Here is a 17,890-nt window from a genome sequence, read left to right on the forward strand (position 1 = left end):
TGCAAGGGATTCTCAGTTGTCTATTGGCTTTTAGTTCTAGGCAGCTGCCTGCTTGGGTGAGTAAGAGGACTGCAACCTGGGAACTGGCTGCAAGTTAACCCATCTCCACCTTTGGAGAAGACAAGGCAGTTCCTTAGACTTTGCACCTCAACCCTTCCAAGGGCCCTCACCATTGTTGCATGTGTGGACATGCTGTGGTCTCCGCAGATAGTGCCATTAGGTATCCTTCCTGTCTTAAAATGACCTGCCTTCCTGTGAGCCCTGAAGCCCAGTGCTGCCATTCTTGTAAATCTTGTATTCTGTGCTATCCAAGTTCTTGTCTCTGTACTTACCTGCTATTCTTGCTGAAGTCAGAATGACTCCAGACCCAAGAACCAAGCTATCTCCTTTTGAAATTTTTATGGGGAGGCCCTCCCCAACCCCATGGACAATGAATCCATTAATTCTCATACCTGGAGATCTGCAGCAGATGCAAGAGGAATATGTGGCAAAATTAATTGAAAAATTAAACAGTGATTATGGTGATATTTCGCTCTCGTTTCCTTTGCCAACAGGTGCACCGACCCACCCATTCAAGCCTGGAGACAGAGTCCTGGTGAAGGCTCTCCATAAGCTGAAGTCACTAGACCCACCCTACAAACCTCCTGCGACAGGTCAAGCAGTGACCAGAACAGCGGTATTGACAGATGACTCCCCGGTTTGGATCCACGCATCGCGACTGAAGGAAGCCCCACCTCTGGATCCCACGACTGCAGACCGAAGATTGTGACGAGTACCAGACGAATTCCAGTTGGATCCAGACAGACACATTGGTACAATGCCAATGGACACCCCTACTCCTGTAAGACTTCCCATTCGTGCAGCAGTGGTACTCTTTGTAGCAAGCTCAACACTAGTAGCCACTGTCTGGTTACTTGCAACATGTGCTCACCACCCGGAGAACCTCTCCTTATTATGCCCTTCCTCACCCCAGGACATGAGAGAGACACGAGACATTCATGTCTCCAGTTGAAGTCAAGCCTATTGGACACAAAGGATAACATATGGATGTTTATTGCTGCCAACATACTGAACTCTTCTGATTTTTGCCTTTCTGATCACTACAATTCCAATGATTTGTTCTCTACCTGCCTGCTAGCTGTTCCTACCCCAGTTAATGTTTTAAAAGTCTATTATAGTGGGGTGTGGGCCGACTCAAGTATGGAAGACACTGATGTATACACTCATCCAAATCTATATGCTTATTGTAGTGACAGATCCTCATATTCACTCACAGAAACTATGGTAGAGGTAGATACAGGATATGTAACCTCCGCTGAGGTATGTTACAACATGACCTGCAATAGAAGTTATATCCCTATGTGCACACAACCAAGTCGCCAGCCTACATACATCTTAGAATATAATGTCACCTGTTTAGAACCTCGTCTGTGCAAGTCAGTTACCAATAATATGACGTGCACTCATACAATAATGCAACCCAGTTATGTCAAGAATGTCCAGCACCCTAAGGGATGGTTACTATCATGTGGGACTCATAGTTGGACATATATCCCAGGTATCCAACGGATACTAATGACCTTAGTGGGGGTGATTGTGGGTATCATCATGTTATGTGCTCAGTGCATCCCTAATATCATAGCTATGTGTAGGACATGTATACTTACAGCAAGAGCACAGCAAACATACCCAGGAGGGCACATAGTGCTATTCTCAGACTCTAGGTGACCCCACCCTTATGAATAAGGTTGGGTTGAAAGAGTATATCAATGTGCCTTAATGAAATATTAAATTTCATGATACCAGAGAAATACATTTCAGCTAGTGCCCACTTTACAATGGAATGTGGTCTCTTGCAATTACATTAACACATCTCATTCATACCTCCTGGACACTTAACAGTTAGACTTTTGCATATGGATTACAGACGACACCTGAATACATTGACAAATACTTACATATTAACACATCAGCTTACGTATGTATTTGCAAATGTGTGCAACCAAACCCCTGTTTTTAACGCATACTGTTAGACAGGTCAATTTGATTGGTCGCTGACTGGTTGGTAAGTTGTGACTGGAAATTTCTTCGTTTTTGATATGCTTCCGCCCTTCCAGTGCTTCTTACCATCAAGACCAGTTATAGATGGAGGCGGTGACCACTTTATGCATTATTGATATCTATATTGAGCCAGGCAACGCACTGACACCTTTGCCGCCATTGTGCGATGTGCTGGGTGTTCAGTGTGACCCTGTGCCTTTAAGGAGGGGTGGGCTCCCTCTAGTCACCTGTCCTCCATCTATCCCATTAAATACATGTGCTCTCACTGTAGAGACTCTTTAAATTGTAGAGTTAGGGACTGCAGATCACAGGGTGCCTTGTCGGGGCCTGCAGCTTACGTATGTATTTGCAAATGTGTGCAACCAAACCCCTGTTTTTTTTTTTTTAAATAAACGTTTTTTATTGAGAAGAGTAAAAATGAACATTAACAAGTGATGACATTATAACACAGTAAGCAGTATCCAATACAAAATAACAGCACACATCAAAAAGCACCTTAGACTATACCTAGGAGCAGTAAGATGTCATCTGTGATAAGTACTAAGATATAAACAGGCCTGCATCGACCCATCCAGGTAGAATAAACGGCACGGAAATCAGTAGAACCGATCAGATTAAGAGGGCCGATGCGACTCGGGTAAAGACCCCAGTCGCATGTGCCCAAGCCAGTGTGTAGTGCTGTTAAGATCAATCATACGGGGTGTTGGGAATCCACTGGGTAGGGTAGTAATAAGGAAGGAAAGGGGATCTGTCCCCTCTAACTGGAGATACGTGTAGTGAGGCGGTCAGGAGGCAAAAAGGTGACAATCTTGTGAGGAGCACCCCCGGAACGGACACCCCCGAGGGGAACAAGCTGTGTCCAGAACCAGAGGCGCATCGTCCACATACGCGAATGGACCAGACCTCGCTAGGAGAAGGTGGGGTTGGTGACAGGAGGGGGGGGGGGGTTACGGAAAGAGAGAAGGTAATGGCGTGCGCCAGAAGCGTCGTGGGACAATATGTGGAGGGAACATTGGCAGAAAAAGGGGGGATAGTAGGGTAGAGATAGTAAAGTAAGAGCGAGGAGTATAAGGGAGACAGGAACTGGGGAGGGAAGGAAGAGAGGAGCGCGGGCGCACTCCCCCTTAGGACGACCAGGATGTAAGTAGGGTGTGGTAAGTGCAGAGCAGACTAAGCGTTCATTAGGCGGCGGTATTCATCCGATGCAGCAAACTCAATCCACGGGGCCCAGATGTTGTAAAATTTGGAGGGGGTGTCAAGGGCTTGAAAAGTGAGATCTTCCATACGGGAGACCCTTCCCACCCTCCGCAGCCAGTCAACCACAGTGGGTGGGGAAGGAGACAGCCAGAGGCAAGGGACGCACATGTTGGCGGCGGAGATCAAATGAAAGACCAGGGACTTCCTATACGTTCGTTGTGGAAGGGAGGAATGATGCAAGAGGAATTGCGCCGGGCTGAGGTCTGGAGTAAAGGTGGTGATACGGGATATGAGGGCATGTACAGTCTTCCAGAAAGGCTGGATCCGAGGGCAGTCCCACCAGATATGCAGGAGGGAGCCTGTGTGAAGTTGACAACGCCAGCAAAGGGAGGGGAGATCTGCCGAAATTTTATGTAAGAGCTCAGGCGTCTTGTACCAGTGTGCGAAGATTTTAAAACCAGTCTCCTGCGTGAGGACGTTCCTGGAACCCTTGTGGATGTGAAAGAAAATACGATCCCAGTCATCATCCGACAAGGTTTTGGCCGAAATCTCCTCCCATTGAGCCCGTAACCGGACAAGGCGAGGGGGTAATGGCATGGAGAGGATGGAGTACAGAAGGGAGATAAGATGCCGTTGTGGGTCCGACGATCCACAAAGGGTCTCAAAAGGAGTGAGGGCTCTAGACCAAAACCCCTGTTTTTAACGCATACTGTTAGACAGGTCAATTCGATTGGTCGCTGACTGGTTGGTAAGTTGTGACTGGAAATTTCTTCGTTTTTGATATGCTTCCGCCCTTCCAGTGCTTCTTACCATCAAGACCAGTTATAGATGGAGGCGGTGACCACTTTATGCATTATTGATATCTATATTGAGCCAGGCAAGGCACTGACACCTTTGCCGCCATTGTGCGATGTGCTGGGTGTTCAGTGTGACCCTGTGCCTTTAAGCAGGGGTGGGCTCCCTCTAGTCACCTGTCCTCCATCTATCCCATTAAATACATGTGCTCTCACTGTAGAGACTCTTTAAATTGTAGAGTTAGGGACTGCAGATCACAGGGTGCCTTGTCGGGGCCTGCAGCTTACGTTTACAGCTTACACATTTGCAAATGTGTGCAACCAAACCCCTGTTTTTAACGCATACTGTTAGACAGGTCAATTCGATTGGTCGCTGACTGGTTGGTAAGTTGTGACTGGAAATTTCTTCGTTTTTGATATTAACACATCAGACAGCTGAGCCGGAAAGGCCCTTCCACAAACGCAACTTCAGACACAAGACGCCCCACATTTACAGCAATGTGTTAGGGAAAACAAAAACCTTTTCATGTATTTTCTTAGTAGATATATTCTATTGTTAAACTGACCCATGGATTGTACACTAGTTTAAACTGTTTTTTCCCGCTCAAATGGCCCATAAATATGTGAGCTGAAATGAAATAAATCAGATGTATTCTCATCAAGCTTAAGTGCTGTATGCTTTTACATCTCCTGGCCAGAGAAGGAAAATTCACTACATGAGGGAGTCAGAACTGAAGGGTCTTAGGTCCGGGACCTAAATGCAAAATCATCTTGCAACTGCCTCCTGACGTGAATGAGCTAACAAAGTTTATGACTTTTTGTTGCACTTTATGTTTTATTCTGTTTTTGTTCTCATGTTTCCCAAAGCCTGTGTTTATACAATAAACTCTATGCAGAAATAGTGTCATGTATCTTCTTCTACACGGTCAATTAAGAAAGAGTAAAGTAAAAAGTAGTGAAGTTACTTTTCAAATGCAGTAACTAGTAAAGTAATCTCGTTACAATTTACAGAAGTAACTAGTAACTAGTTACATTTTTTGAGTAACTACCCCAACACTGAAAATAATTATACCCACAGCTCACATAACATAGTGTGATTGTAAGTTATTGAAGTGATGTAGTTTCCTAGAGTATTAGACATCTGTGGCAGATCATTTTGTTAAACCCATTCATTACAAATATTGAAGCGAAATAAACAATATTAGGAGGAGAGAAAGCAGAAAGGGAATATTGTGGTGTTACCTTACATTAGTGGTCATTGTACAAGTAATCTCTTTACTTTGAAGGCCATTGGAAAATTGCCCCATTGCATTGGTAGCCAGTGTAGGTGAGAGTTCATTGTGTTACTGCTAAAGGAGTCACTAGCAACCGCAGAAGGAACCCTGGCTGAGGAGTCAAGGTGTGAGTTTGCAAAACTGCACAGTTGTTAATGTTGCATAGTTCTTTATTGTGAGCATGAATGGATACATTATTTGTTTAAGGCTTAAGTTTAGCCAAAACTAAAAACAAAAAAATTAGCACAATGGACTTAAATTACAGTTAATATGATGAGTCCCTTGTCTGGATTCTTTTGCTTTTTTTTTTTTTTCTTGCTGTTTGAGAAAGTAACAGTTGGCATGGCGGTCAGTTCTGCTCCATAACCTATGCTAATGCCCTGAGCAGTAAGAACAGGTGCACTTATAGAAGGGTAACAGGTACAGCCAATGAGTAAAATCCAGGGAGAATGGTATAAGCCATACTAGGGGTGAAGTTTCTAATGCTCTAGGCCAAACATAGAGGTAGAAACAAAGTGTGCGACATTAATAAATAGAAGTGAAAAGGGCAGGTGAGATCATCTTCATTAAAAAAGGAACTATGGTTCTCATCAGTCCTAAGAAGACCAGAATGTTTAGGATTGCAAGTAGGTCAATGCTTGGGATCAGCGACTACGGATATATCGTCCCTTTGAGCTTTGTGGTTGCTGGTGCAGTCTGAATGATAAGTTGGTTGGAAAGGTGGTGCAAGGTTGAGATTGTAGGCTTGTAGGTGGGTCAAGATTGAGCTACACACCTGCTCTTGGTGGAGTCTCCTGCCGGCACTCTCCACTCCTCTTCTCGGTGAGCCACCATAAGAAGCCACTTCCTAGGAAGGTGCACATGCGGGCTCGCTCCATCCCCTCACTCCCTCCTCACGGGATTTGATTGACAGCATTAAGAGCCAATGGCTCCCACTGCTGCCTCCATCTCCTGTGAGGGTAGAGAGGAGAGAGCCGCTGCAGATGAGCACAGAGCTGGGTCAAGATAGGACTCAGGTAAGTATTTAGGGAGGTGAGGCGGCAATACCACAGGAGGGCATTTTTTACTTAAATGCAGGGAATACATTGAGGTAAAAATGTCTTTAAGAAAGCGCAGCAGAAGAAACCTGCCTTGAGGCAGGATTTGTCAGATTGAAACCTGGGAATGAGCCAATCTCCTTCTGACTTGATCATCTGGAGCTACTAGTAAAGTTCTGTAAATGGCTGGCTTGTTTTAGCACAGTTGAAATATGTGAAAAGTGAGTGGAGCTCCATCTACAGACTTAGAAAATAATACAAATATTAATTTGCAACATTTACCTGACTAAACAAGGAACTTTTTTTTTATTTCATTTTTTTAGTCCTGGCTTTAAAGCATAAGTTTAAAATCACTATACTTTCTGCGAAATGTGAAAAGGAATGTTGTTTTATATGTTGAATGTAGTGAATGATATTGGAGGTGTTTTGTTTTTTTTGTTTTGATTTTTTTTTTTGCAGTGACCAGTGTGGTTAGTGAATTACTGTAATTGGTGCACTTTGAGAGCAGACAGCAGTGGATTTTTGAAAAAGTCAAAAAGCTTAAGTGGTTAAAAAAGAAAAACAATTGCAAATTTGTTTCAGCATGCTGCAGGTTGTGAATATTTTTTCCAGGTACTGTGAATGACCCAGTAACCTAGCTAGTGAAAGATTAGCAAACATAATTTTATGGGATTAGTATATAAGCTCAAAGCTTGGCCAAGTGCTACTTCTAGCAAACAGCAGGGGCTTAGTAAGCAACTGACCTCCCCCACTATTAGTACTGCTTGCTGTTACTGTGTTTTTGTAATAATAAAGTTATTGAGACATGTATTTAATAGCAAAGCACATTCACATTTTGCATGTTTCTGGGTTTCTGTGCAAAGAATGCAAATGAGCACTGTATTTGACAAAGGTACGTGAATCCTTGTGCTCTTTTGGGGGTGGTTATGAGAAATTACCCTCTCCAAATAGGATAGTGCCTTCCAGGGCCGTTCAGCAGTAGGTACTAAGTAAAAGTCTTTTTTTTAAAAAACTAGTTGTGCCAAATTAAAAAAAGCTGAAAAAAGGAAAAAAAACTATGTGTTGCTCATAGTAAGCAATCACATTCTTAATTCTATTTTCTCAGATCCTCTTGAAAATTGAGCCTGATTTCAGTTTTGCCTTCTTCCACTTCTTATGAACATTGCCCAGTTTGGTTGGCTATTGTCCAGCCTAAAGCTGGGTACTGGCTAAAGGAAAAAACTGACAGATCAACCTCCGCAACATCTCCAAGATACATCCCTTCCTAACCAATGATACCACAAAGCTTTAAATCCACTCCCTGGTCATCTCTCGTCTCGATTACTGCAACTCCCTTCTCATTGGCTTACCTTTAAAAAGACTATCCCACTCCATAATGAACGCTGCTGCCAGGCTCATCCACATTGCAAACCGCTCTGTGTCTTCTACCCCTCTTTGCCAATCCCTCCTTTGGCTGCCACTCAACCAACGAATTAAATTCAACTTACTAACCATAACTTACAAAGCCATCCATAACTTGGCGCCCAGCTACATCACTAATCTGGTCTCAAAATACTGACCAACTCGTTCTCTTCGTTCCTTCCAGGACCTCCTGCTCTCTAGCTCCCTTGTAACCACTTCCCATGCTCGCCTCCAGGACTTCTCCCGAGCTTCTCCCATCCTCTGGAATGCTCTACCCCCATCTGTCCGACTATCTCCTACTTTGTCTACTTTCAGAGGATCCCTGAAAACACATCTCTTCAGAGAAACCTATCTGGCATCCACCTAACAACTGTACTGTTATTTTTTCCACCAGCCCATCCCCCACAGTTATTACCTCTTGTATCTCTTAACCATCTGTCTTAGATTGTAAGCTCTAACGAGCAGGGTCCTCTGATTCCTTCTGTATTAAAGGGTATTGTATTTGTACTGTCTACCCTCAAGTTGTAAAGCGCTGCGTAAACTGTCGGCTCTATATAAATCCTATATAATATAATAATAAAAAGATCACTGTACTAAAACTTGCTGTGTTAGTACAGCGATCTCCCCAGCTGTGCGATTGTGTTCCCCCCTCACCAGAACACAGTGTACAGTGCCCTCAGCCATTGGACTGCCCACAGGGTGGTGCACTGTAATAGCCAATCTTACTGGGCAGGTGCAAAGGGCACCATGTTGTGGAAGGAAGCACTCACTGATTTTTTTGTTAACCTGGCATACCAGACAAGAGAAGCAGCACTGTGCATTGTTCATACATGCAGAACATACCTCACAACTTCCGAGCTTCTGAGAATGAGGGACATAAAATATAAGGAGTACATTGCTATGGGGTATTATCATGATAAATTTCATAGATAGACGGTTAGATATATGGGATCCCTTTTGGGAAGTGAACCTACAGCTATATATAGAAAAAAAACCTCTAAGATGACAACAAAATGTGGGTTCCCTTCATGGAATGTTAGGGGTCTAGGGACCCCCCAGAAGAGATCCCAGGTAATTACAAATATATTACAAACTAAAGCACAAATTATATGCCTGCAAGAGACACATATGATCCCAGATACAACAAACCAATTGTGTAAACCCTGGATCCAATGGTCAATACACTCGAGCTATTCAACATATGCAAGGGGGGTTTCATTGCTTGTCCATAGGTCGGTACCATGGAAGTGCTTTCAAAAAAAGGTAGACCCTGAAGGGCAATATGTATTTGTACGAGCTCAAGTGTATGATATACCATTTGTTATTTTAGGTATATATAATTCACCAACTGCTACATTAAGTGTAATTAAAGAAGCTATGCTATTTGCAAGTTTATACCCAGAGGCATTAGTGCTATGCCTGGGAGACTTTAATCTTCTGTGGGACCCGCTGGTGGACAGGCATGGACCCCTCCTAAAAAGAACTCGAAAACCACTTATGTTTCGTGAGTTAGGGGAGGAATTTGGATGGAGAGATTTGTGGAGAATGCTTAATCCCCAGACCAGGGCTTATTCCTGGGCCATCCCAGGAAGGGGATGTCTGTCAAGAATAGATCTTGCGCTGGGAAATTATAAAATTATTTCTAGGGTGGTCTCTGTTGAATATTTGATTAGAGGAGTGTCTGATCACTCACCACTCCTGGTAAATATAGCAATAGGAATTGAGGGAATGAAGCAAAACTGGAAATTTCAGCCATATTGGTTATCACAGATTGGAACGCACAATCCTTTACCTGAACAATTGCAGATATTTTTAGAAACACATGGATCCCAAAGAGATTTGATCTTTTGGGATACCTTGAAAGCATATCTACGGGGGGCACTTAGATCAACAATATCATATATTAAAAGAGCCACCAGGCAGGAAACGGAAGATCTAGAAGAGCAATGTAGAGATACAGAAGCTGCGTTTTTGAAAACCCCAACTGAAATAAATAGGGAAAAATGGGAAGTGACAGTAAGAAAATATACTACACATATAGCAGCAATAGCTAAATACAAACAATTTGAATATCAACAGAAGTACTTTGAACAAGGGAATACTTCAAGTCGTCTTTTAGCACATATGGCTAAGCAACAAAGTACAAGTTTAGTTATAACTAATATACAGCGCCCTGACGGGGAATGCGTAAGGGATGTGGCTGGTATTATGTCATGCTTTCACTCGTTTTATACTGATATGTATGCCACCTCTCTTACGTATAATGCAGATGAAATTTCAACTTATCTGAGTGAAATACACTTTCCAGCCTTAACGACCGAGCAGGTTAAATCATTAGAGGAAAATCCAAGCGAGGAAGAAGTAAGAAGAGCTATAACAAGTCTAGCAATAGGAAAGGCTTCAGGACCAGACGGACTTCCGTTAGAAGTATATAGTAAATACGTGGATATTCTTGCCCCAGTGCTAGTTCAAGTATTTGATGCAGCTTTCAGGGTAAAAAGAATTCCTGAATCCATGTATTTAGCTACAGTAGTACTAATTCCAAAACCAGATAAAAATTTAACAGACTGTGCTTCATACCGACCCATATCATTATTAAATACAGACTACAAAATTCTTGCAAAAATTTTGGCCCATAGATTAAACAATGTAATACTTAATATTATACATCCAGATCAAACTGGATTTATGCCAGGAGAATCCACATCTATAAATCTTCGAAGAACACAACTTATAGCTCAGCTTAGAGATCAACTACCAGACTTAAGTGTCTTGGCCTCTCTTGATACAGCAAAGGCTTTTGATTCTATTGAATGGCCCTTTTTGCAGGCAGTGCTTAGGGCATTTGGATTTGGGGAGAAATTCTGTACTTGGGTGGAAATAATGTATCTAAATCCAACTTCTCAGCTGTTGGTAAATGGCTTTTTAACCAAGGCCATACAATTATATAGAGGCACCCGGCAGGGATGCCCTCTATCACCACTCTTATTTTCAGTAGCTATTGAATCTTTGGCACTTCGACTTCGGCAAACCCCTTCTGTACGGGGCATTACATTGGCAGAAATGATAGATATAGTGGGATTATATGCCGATGATCTTGTTTTATATTTAAATGATGCACATGGATCATTGGAAGCAGCTATGCATATAATAGAACTATTTGTTTCTTATTCAGGCCTTAAAATTAATTGGCAAAAATCCTCCCTTATGCCATTGCAACCACAACTACTCACACTAAGCAAGGATTCAAGTTTATTAAAGGTAATGTCCTCTTTCAAACACCTGGGAATAAATATTACAAGATTACCACAAGCAGCTTTACAGGCTAAACTTAATCCACTCATGACAACAATTAAAACTAAATTAGCTATTTGGGCTAAATTACTTTCAGTTGCAGGGAGAATAAATTTAATCAAGATGGTCCTATTACCGAAATGTTTATACATTTTTTCACATATGTCGGTTATAGTCCCTAAAACTATTTTTAAAAAAATAGATGCCCTATTTACCACATTTATTTGGGGAGAGGGTAGAAATAGAATAAAGTTAACCACACTTCAGAGAGCTAAAACAGAAGCAGGTATGGCACTTCCTAATATATACAGATACTATCTCGCTGGACAACTTAAACATCTAACAGGATGGATAGTACCAGTAACACTACAGATGGTAGAATCACACCTGGCTCATGTTTTACAAATCGATAATTTACTTATAGCCCTAGAAGCACCTTTGAATAAATTAAAATATAAGCAAATACCAATGTTAACATTAGCTCGTACAATATGGAGAGAGGCAAAACGTATAGAGGGAAACACACAAATAAACATGGATCTCCCACTATGGCGAAACCCAATGTTTAATCAACTGAAACAATTGGTAGAGTATCAGTTCTGGGAACAAAAGGGGATATCAGTCCTTGCAGACGTATATGACATAACACATATGTACTCTTTTTCAGATATACAAATGAAATATGATATACCACATACCTCATTATATAGATACCTACAGTTGCGACATGCGTTACAAGCGCAATTTGGAGTTTTGGGACCTGGGATCTCTAGATATCCAATGATTGGTATCCTTAGGTCCCAGGGCCCTAAAGGATTAATCTCTAAAATATATGCACATTTAACCAGGGTTAATTCAGGAATGAATCCCTTGGCAATAAGAACAAAATGGCAGGAAATAATTCCCAATTTAACTGATGAAGATTGGAAAGAAGCCTGTTCATTCCATTTATATGTATCGCCAGCAGCAAACAATAGGTTAATACAATTATATATGCTACATCAATCATATCTCTCTCCAAGTAGACTTTATGCAATGCAAAGCATTGCATCTCCTAAATGTTTGAGATGCAGTGCTAAGCGGGCAGACTTTATACATACTATGTGGTTTTGTCCAGTGATATCAAGATTCTGGCAGGAAATAATTCAAATATTATCCTCTGTCCTGAATATGCCTGTACCTTTGACCCCAGAAACCTGTTTGCTGGGTATATTAGATGAAATAACATGGTCTAGATATCACAAGATAATGCTTAGAGAAATGCTGTTTATGGCAAGGAAAACAATCACAGTTAAGTGGATTCAAGTGAAGCCCCCTGTTGTTAAGAACTGGATAAGAGCGGTAAATCAGATTTTACCATTTGAAAAAGTATTGTATATGCATAGAGGATGCTCAACGAAATATAATAAAATTTGGGATAATTGGAGTCAATCAACATTAACCAATGGTTGAATATAAGGAGATAACTAAGAGGATATAGAGGGATGCACATAGTATGATGAGGAAATAAATTTATGAATGCAATGGAGCAAGGGGTTGGGGCACACCGGGACAACGACGATCAATTAAGCTAAATGGATATACCTTGGCATAAAGAGATTGAATATGAGATATGAATACTAAGTAAACAGATAATTATTTGGATATTGTATAATTTTTTTTATTTTATATTGTTTTGTCCCTTTGTTGAAAGGATGTTTGGAATGTTCGTTTTTATGCACATATTGAAATAAAAAGAATTTAAAAAAAAGAGAATGAGGGACATGACAGGGAGGAAGTGACTTGCGGCGCGCAAAAAAGTCGGTGTGGCAAAACATTAGAGTGGGAGGGTCTAAGAGACATGGTTAAACACTACCTGGGCTTCCTTGTACCTTTAAAATACATTGAGGCCAGGGCCTCTATAATTGCTGTTGTGTTAGCCTGTTAGGCCCTGACCTTTCACATGTAGCAATTTGAGATTTTTACTGGGCAGATGCAAAGGGCACCATCTTGTGGAAGGAAGCAGAAAAGTACACACTGATTTTTTGTTAAACAGGCATACAGGACAAGAGAAGTGGTACTTTGCAGACACCGCAGAGTCCATACATACAGAAAAAGAGAAGATACTTAGAATGCGGTGCACCCGGGAAACACAACAGTATCACAACAGCAACGGAAGACTCAGCCCAGCCTTAGTAAATGTCATTAAGGCCCTGTTCACATGTAGTGATTTGGGATCACGGGCTGGCAGTATCCCTGTGATTCTGCCTGCAATTCCAAATCACACTGCAATGCTGGCAAAACGCAGCACGTGTGTTTGTGTTCCTTTCATTTTTAGTGGCACCAAAACATGGTGTGGTTTTGGATCCTTGTGTGATAAATTGCTCAACAATCACAGCAAAACCACACTAAAAATGAATAGAACACAAACACATGTGCTGCATTTTGCTAGCATTGCCGTGCGATTTGGATTGGAATCTGGGTGTGGCAGCGACTCTGCACTGCTGTGAGATAAATAACACAGAATACATTAAAGTTACAAAAGAGCCTCGCAAAAATAAAGTGATAATAAAAAAAATGTGATAGTAATAAAAAAATAATAATAATAATAATGTATGCGATGCATACTAGCACATTATGTCATTAACTTTCAGGGAGAAGATTTTTTGTGGTTTACTACCACTTTAAGCTAAGACCAGTAGGCCTAGCATCGCATGGAAAGGGTCAACAACTTCCTCAGCAGGACTACAATGTAGCAGGCTAGCAGCATACATTTAAATAGGGATTAATAACCTTCAGGGCAGCATTCAAATGTAGTAGCACAGCACTCCAATACAATATTTAATGACGGAGCGATCACTTGTCAACAAACCGGTGCATGTCCGGTTCATTTTTCTTCTCTCCTCGCACACTGTACACAACGTTCAGTACAGTGTGTGAGGAGAGGAGAGAGACTGCAGCTGCACTCATCCCCCGCCTCCTCCATACCTCAATTATGCCCATTCGTGCCTCATCCATGCCATATCCATGCCTCATCCGCGCCACATCCATGCCTCATCTGTGCCACATCCATGCCTCATCCATGCCACATCTGTGCCCACCCATGCCACCTCATTGCTCATCCGTGGCTCATCCATGCCACATCCGTGCTCATCCATGCCACATCAGTGCTCATACATGCCATGCCAGTGCTCATCCGTGCCACATCCATGCCACGTCAGTGCTCATCCATGCTACGTCAGTGCTCATCAATGTCACATAAGTGCTCATCTGTGCCACATCCATGCCACGTCAGTACTCATCCCTGCCACATCCATGCCACATCAGTGGTCATTGGTGCCACATCCATGCCACATCAGTGCTCATCCGTGCCACATCCATGCCAAGTCAGTGGTCATCTGTTCCTCATCCATGCCATGTCAGTGCTCATTCGTGCAACATCCATGCCAGGTCAGTGCTCATCCGCTCCACATCCGCGCCACATCAGTGCGCATCCATGCCAAATCCATGCCACGTCAGTGCTCATCCGTGCTACATCCATGGCACACCATTACTCATCCGTGCCACATCAGTGCTTATCCATGCCACATCAGTGCCACTACAGTGCTTATTAGTGCCCTTGTTGGGCCTCTGTATGTGGCCAGGCTGTGTAAAAGTGTCACAAATGTGGTATCCCCCTACTCAGGACGAGTAGCAGAATGTATTTTGGGGTATCATTTTTGCTATGTACATGCTATGTGTTAGAAATGTCTTATAAATGGACAACTTTGTGTAAAAAAAAAATGCGTCATTTTCTTTCTCAATTTTCCAAAAACTTGTGGGAAAAATTGACATGTTTAAAAGATGCATTAAGCCTCCTAGATTATGTGTTGGGGTGTTTGCTTCCCGAAATGGGGTCATTTTGTGGGTGTTTCCATTGTCCTGGTGCATTGTCAGGATATTATATATGTAATTTTTGCTCCTAGAGCACCTGGAGGTGCTACTTGGATTTTGGACCTCTGTATGTGGTCAGGCTGTGGAAAAGCACCACACATGTGGTATCGCCATACTCAGGAGGAATAGCAGAATGTATTTCGGGGTGTAGTTGCAAGTATGCCAATAAAGTGTGTGAGAAATAACTTGGTAGTAGACCATTTTGTGGGAAAAAAATAAATCTTAATTTTGCAAAGAATTGTGGAAGAAAATTACAACTTCAAAAAACTCAACATGCCTCTTACTAAATACCTTGGAATGTCTATGTTCCAAAAAGGGGTCATTTGGGGGGTATTTGTACTTTACTGGCTTGTTAGGGTCTCAAGAAATGAGATAGGGTGTACATCAGGTGTGATCAATTTTCAATGATTGGCACCATAGCTTGTAGACTCTATAACCTTCACAAAGACCAAAAAACGTATACTTATTTGGGTTATTTTTACTGAAGATATGTAGCAGTATAAATTTTGTTCAAAATTTTATGAAGAAAAATTACTAAATTTGCAAAATTTTAAAACCGAAACAAAGAAAAATTCATTTTTTTACAAAATTTTCGGTCTTTTTTCATTTATAGCACAAAAAATAAAAAACCCAATGGTGATTAAATACCACCAAAAGAAAGCTCTGTTTGAGTGAAAAAAGAACCAACATTTCATGTGGGTACAGTGTTGCATGAATTGAATTGTCATTCAAATGGTGAGAGCACTGAAAGCTGAAAATTGGCCTGCTTAGGAAGGGGGTTTAAGTGCCCAGTGGGTAAGTGGTTAAACATGTTTGCAAAATTAGGCTTTAGGTGCATTTTTGATGCTGCTGTTTCCTCCCCTGGAGCATAGGTGTTCAGTGGAGGAAAATAAACGTCTTGTGTGCATGGGGCCTATCCAAAGGTAAATAGATGCACACCAGTATGGAACAATAAAAGCTTTATATAAGAAAAGATTAATAATAGTATATAGTCCTAATGTACAAACAGGTATTACTGTCAAAGGAAAACTGGTGGAACTATGCACATATACCCAGACATATGCTATAGGTATTAATAAGCATACCTCCAGATGAATGTTGCAGCAAAGATCAGTTGCAGGGCCCTCTAAGGAAAACCAGAAAAAGGGGTTTTATCTCATTCCTATATAAACAGTAATATGGAAAAGTACCTGGCTAGGTTAGTTCTCCCAGGACATAGTGGGTGGGAGAGAAACCTGGGCGAGATAGCAGATGAATCCTGGCCTACTAAATTCGAACGTGACCAAAAATACTCTATCCCCAATGCAGAGACTCACCCAATTTTTTTATCCTCTATAGGGTATGTCGAAACCCCATTAAATTATATAAATGGAGCTATAGATCTACTCCGGACTGTCCAAAATGCCAGAGGCACACAGCCAACTTTTTTCATATGCTTTGGCGATGTCTCAAGCTTGTTCGATACTGGTGAGAGGTTGTGGACACAATTAATAGAGTATTTCATATGCAACTGGAACTCTCTCCAGGGATCAGCTTGCTGGGAGACATAGATGAGGAACAATTTCCACCAGAGGTTAGAATGCCAGTTTTACAGCTATTGTTTACAGCCCGTAAAACTATAGCCATGAGCTGGATGTCTTCTACCTCCCCTACGTTTGAAGATTGGAGACAGCAGATCAATACCACCCTATTAAGAGAACAACAAATATGTATATATAGTTACATAGTTACATAGTAGATGAGGTTGAATAAAGACTATAGTCCATCAGGTTCAACATGTGTAGGTGTGTGTGTGGCCGTAATCATCTTACATACCCCTGAATGTTTTTATCCTTGAGATGTATGTCCAAGAGTCTTTTAAACGTAGCCATACTCCCTGCAGTGACTACCATTTGTGGTAGAGAATTCCATATAGACGGAGAGGTACTTCCAATCAGTTCTCAAAGCCAGTGTCTCTCAACCTTATTCCAGTCAGAGCACCCTTTAAAATTCTGCACAATCTCGAGGCACCCCATTCTAAAATAATTAAAACTAAACTAATAGTTTTACATAATGCAGCAACATAAACACACGTAGAACATCTAACGTTGGTGTTGATTAATTCTTTTAAAGCAAACACACCTTTGCACACTGGCAATGACTAGTATTCCAATGTTTCTCTTCTCCCTCAGTTTCTCTCCCTCACTCAGCTGATATGACCCCAGTGGTGACAGAAAGGGACAAGAGAGGGACAAACGAGAATGCTGTGCAGGGGCCCAATGTCCCCCTTATCAACTGATGATGTCATTGGACATGCACAGTAGAAAACTGGTTGAGTTTTTTTTTTACAGACTGGAGCTCCTCTTTAAGCTTAAAGGATAAGTTCACCTTTGGGAACATGTTACATGTTCCGGCCGCTTTTAGGGTGGAACAAATAACATGTTCCCACTGCTGCAGCCACTCACCGTTCCCTCCTCTCCCTGTGACAGCAGTACGGGAAAAAAGTTCCCCGTACTAGCTATCACTTTTTGAAAACAGAGCCGCTGTGCGGGGCTCCACCCACACTGCCGTATCATTCATATACAGAGTTCTGTGTATGAATGAACTACAAGTCCCAACATCCTTTGCAGCTGTCGACTTGTAGTTCTCAATGAACTACCACGCCACTGTTGAGAGCTCTGGTAGTTCATTAAGTCTTCCAAACTGTACAATGTACGGGGCAGACAGTTCACAATGGCAGTCTGCAGGAGACCTACATGGCATCAGCGATCTGCTTATCACTGGTATAATGCTTTCCAAGCTCCTAAAAAAAAAAAAATAGTAAATGCACATTTTTTTAACCTGCAAAGACATTTTAAAAAGAGCATTTATTATTATTTTTTTTTAAAGTGAACATCCTTTAACCAGTTCCCAACCGGCCGCCACCTATTTACGGTTGCGA

The 17,890-nt window shown here is 41.8% G+C and overlaps 1 pseudogene across 1 annotated transcript; it reads left to right on the forward strand.

Moving 5' to 3' along the window:
• The first annotated feature begins 817 nt into the window (after window positions 1-817).
• LOC309548504 lies at window positions 818-17,248 on the forward strand (annotated as a pseudogene). Its single transcript has 2 exons — window positions 818-1,558; window positions 17,142-17,248. The product of its transcript is annotated as an uncharacterized misc_RNA (transcript).
• The last annotated feature ends 642 nt before the right edge of the window (window positions 17,249-17,890 follow it).

This window comes from Pelophylax lessonae, assembly GCF_965119305.1.
Source record: "Pelophylax lessonae genome assembly, chromosome: 1".
NCBI lineage: Eukaryota > Metazoa > Chordata > Amphibia > Anura > Ranidae > Pelophylax > Pelophylax lessonae.